Source organism: Aquarana catesbeiana, linkage group LG03 (genome assembly GCF_042186555.1).
Source record: "Aquarana catesbeiana isolate 2022-GZ linkage group LG03, ASM4218655v1, whole genome shotgun sequence".
NCBI classification, from domain to species: Eukaryota; Metazoa; Chordata; class Amphibia; order Anura; family Ranidae; genus Aquarana; species Aquarana catesbeiana.
Genome location: NC_133326.1, coordinates 181,648,455 through 181,653,081, shown reverse-complemented (window position 1 = coordinate 181,653,081; position 4,627 = coordinate 181,648,455).

Below are 4,627 nucleotides of genomic sequence, written 5' to 3'. Positions count from 1 at the left end.
GGCACGAGTGGCTGCATATTAGGGGGAACAAGTGGCTGCATATGATGGGCACAAGCAGCTGCATATAATGGGCACGAGTAGCTGCATTTGATGGGCATGAGTGGCTGCATTTAATTGGGCACCAGTTGCTGCATATGATGGGCACAAGTGGCTGCATTTGATGGGTACAAGTGGCTGTATGTGATGGGTATAAGTGGCTGCATTTGATGGGCACGAATGGCTGCATTTGATGGGCACTAGTGGCTACATTTGATGGGCAGGAGTGGCTGCATATGACGGGCACAAGTGGCTGCATTTGATGGGCACATGTGGCTGTATGTGACGGGCACAAGTGGCTGCATATGACGGGCACAAGTGGCTGTATGTGACGGATACAAGTGGCTGCATATGATGGGCACAAGTGGCTGTATGTGACGGGTACAAGTGGCTGTATGTGATGGGTATAAGTGGCTGCATATGATGGGCACAAGTGGCTGCATATGATGGGCACAAGTGGCTGTATGTGACGGGCACAAGTGGCTGTATGTGACGGGCACAAGTGGCTGTATGTGACGGGCACAAGTGGGTGTATGTGACGGGCACAAGTGGCTGCATTTGATGGGCACAAGTGGCTGTATGTGATGGGCACAAGTGGCTGTATGTGACGGGCACAAGTGGCTGCATTTGATGGGCACAAGTGGCTGTATGTGATGGGCACAAGTGGCTGCATTTGATGGGCACAAGTGGCTGTATGTGATGGGCACAAGTGGCTGTATGTGACGGGCACAAGTGGCTGTATGTGACGGGCACAAGTGGCTGCATTTGATGGGCACAAGTGGCTGTATGTGACGGGCACAAGTGGCTGCATTTGATGGGCACAAGTGGCTGTATGTGACGGGCACAAGTGGCTGTATGTGATGGGCACAAGTGGCTGCATTTGATGGGCACAAGTGGCTGTATGTGATTGGCACAAGTGGCTGCATTTGATGGGCACAAGTGGCTGTATGTGACGGGTACAAGTGGCTGTATGTGATGGGCACAAGTGGCTGCATTTGATGGGCACAAGTGGCTGTATGTGATTGGCACAAGTGGCTGCATTTGATGGGCACAAGTGGCTGTATGTGACTGGCACAAGTGGCTGTATGTGACGGGCACAAGTGGCTGCATTTGATGGGCACAAGTGGCTGTATGTGACGGCACAAGTGGCTGCATTTGATGGGCACAAATGGCTGTATGTGATGGGCACAAGTGGCTGCATTTGATAGGCACAAGTAGCTGCATTTGTTGGGCACAAGTGGCTGTAGGTGACGGGTACAAGCGGCTGTGTGTGACGGGCACAAGTGGCTGCATTTAATGGGCACAAGTGGCTGTATGTGTTTGGCACAAGTGGCTGCATTTGATGGGCACAAGTGGCTGTATGTGACGGGTACAAGTGGCTGTATGTGACGGGCACAAGTGGCTGCATTTGATGGGCACAAGTGGCTGTATGTGATTGGCACAAGTGGCTGCATTTGATGGGCACAAGTGGCTGTATGTGATGGGTACAAGTGGCTGTATGTGACGGGCACAAGTGGCTGTATGTGACGGGCACAAGTGGCTGTATGTGACAGGCACAAGTGGCTGTATGTGCTGCATATAATGGGCATGAGTATCTGCATTTGATGGGCACGAGTGGCTGCATTTGATGGGCATGAGTGGCTGCATATGACGGGCACAAGCAGCTGCATTTGATGGGCACAAGTGGCTGCATTTGATGGGCACGAGTGGCTACATTTGATGGGCACTAGTGGCTGCATTTGATGGGCACTAGTGGCTACATTTGATGGGCAGGAGTGGCTACATTTGACGGGCACAAGTGGCTGCATTTGATGGGCACAAGTGGCTGCATATGAGGGGCACAAGTGGCTGCATTTGATGGGCACAAGTGGCTGCATATGACGGGCACAAGTGGCTGCTTATGATGGGGCACAAATGGCTGCATATGACGGGCACAAGGGGCTGCATATGATGGATGAGAGTGACTGAATTTGATGGGCACGAGTGGCTGCATTTGATGGGCACGAGCGGCTGCATGTGATGGGCACGAGTGGCTGCATATTAGGGGGAACAAGTGGCTGCATATGATGGGCACAAGCAGCTGCATATAATGGGCACGAGTAGCTGCATTTGATGGGCATGAGTGGCTGCATTTAATTGGGCACCAGTTGCTGCATATGATGGGCACAAGTGGCTGCATTTGATGGGTACAAGTGGCTGTATGTGATGGGTATAAGTGGCTGCATTTGATGGGCACGAATGGCTGCATTTGATGGGCACTAGTGGCTACATTTGATGGGCAGGAGTGGCTGCATATGACGGGCACAAGTGGCTGCATTTGATGGGCACATGTGGCTGTATGTGACGGGCACAAGTGGCTGCATATGACGGGCACAAGTGGCTGTATGTGACGGATACAAGTGGCTGCATATGATGGGCACAAGTGGCTGTATGTGACGGGTACAAGTGGCTGTATGTGATGGGTATAAGTGGCTGCATATGATGGGCACAAGTGGCTGCATATGATGGGCACAAGTGGCTGTATGTGACGGGCACAAGTGGCTGTATGTGACGGGCACAAGTGGCTGTATGTGACGGGCACAAGTGGGTGTATGTGACGGGCACAAGTGGCTGCATTTGATGGGCACAAGTGGCTGTATGTGATGGGCACAAGTGGCTGTATGTGACGGGCACAAGTGGCTGCATTTGATGGGCACAAGTGGCTGTATGTGATGGGCACAAGTGGCTGCATTTGATGGGCACAAGTGGCTGTATGTGACGGGCACAAGTGGCTGTATGTGACGGGCACAAGTGGCTGTATGTGACGGGCACAAGTGGCTGCATTTGATGGGCACAAGTGGCTGTATGTGACGGGCACAAGTGGCTGCATTTGATGGGCACAAGTGGCTGTATGTGACGGGCACAAGTGGCTGTATGTGACGGGCACAAGTGGCTGCATTTGATGGGCACAAGTGACTGTATGTGATTGGCACAAGTGGCTGCATTTGATGGGCACAAGTGGCTGTATGTGACGGGTACAAGTGGCTGTATGTGATGGGCACAAGTGGCTGCATTTGATGGGCACAAGTGGCTGTATGTGATTGGCACAAGTGGCTGCATTTGATGGGCACAAGTGGCTGTATGTGACGGGCACAAGTGGCTGCATTTGATGGGCACAAGTGGCTGTATGTGACGGCACAAGTGGCTGCATTTGATGGGCACAAATGGCTGTATGTGATGGGCACAAGTGGCTGCATTTGATAGGCACAAGTAGCTGCATTTGTTGGGCACAAGTGGCTGTAGGTGACGGGTACAAGCGGCTGTGTGTGACGGGCACAAGTGGCTGCATTTAATGGGCACAAGTGGCTGTATGTGTTTGGCACAAGTGGCTGCATTTGATGGGCACAAGTGGCTGTATGTGACGGGTACAAGTGGCTGTATGTGACGGGCACAAGTGGCTGCATTTGATGGGCACAAGTGGCTGTATGTGATTGGCACAAGTGGCTGCATTTGATGGGCACAAGTGGCTGTATGTGATGGGTACAAGTGGCTGTATGTGACGGGCACAAGTGGCTGTATGTGACGGGCACAAGTGGCTGTATGTGACGGGCACAAGTGGCTGTATGTGATTGGCACAAGTGGCTGTATGTGACGGGCACAAGTGGCTGTATGTGGGGGGCACAAATGGCTGTATGTGACGGGCACAAGTGGCTGTATGTGACGGGCACAAATGGCTGTATGTGACGGGCACAAGTGGCTGTATGTGACGGGCACAAGTGGCTGTATGTGACGGGCACAAGTTGCTGTATGTGACGGGCACAAGTGGCTGTATGTGACGGGCACAAGTGGCTGTATGTGACGGGCACAAGTTGCTGTATGTGACGGGCACAAGTTGCTGTATGTGATGGGCACAAATGGCTGTATGTGACGGGCACAAATGGCTGTATGTGACGGGCACAAATGGCTGTATGTGATGGGCACAAATGGCTGTATGTGACGGGCACAAGTGGCTGTATGTGACGGGCACAAGTTGCTGTATGTGACGGGCACAAGTTGCTGTATGTGATGGGCACAAATGGCTGTATGTGACGGGCACAAATGGCTGTATGTGACGGGCACAAATGGCTGTATGTGACGGGCACAAGGGATTGGGGTCCAGTGAAGGCTCATCTTATAGATTCTCTGTGAAGGTGAACTTATACTTTAAGTTTTCCTAACCAAACCAAACAACCTATCTGTACACATCTGACAACCTAGAGGAGGGTTCTACATGTCCTTGTGGTGACAGGCGCTGTATAATGCTGGGTGTGAATTAGCCCCAAGAAGAGAAAGGTTTTTTATACTTATTTGCAGTCCATTTCTAGTGTAAAGTGAATGGGTTGTTGTACAAGGTGAGGGCTCACATATACACAATGGGCTCTGGATGTGTGACCATGTCAGTAATACATTCTATATTGGGAACTTGTACACTTTCTTCCTATATCACCTCACACACTATAGAGGACGCTGGCCTCCCCCTATAACACACACCACAACTCCTCTTCCACACACAGACAACCGTTGACATTCAAACCGAACGGCTCGCCGTTCCTTTTATACACAAACACGGCTC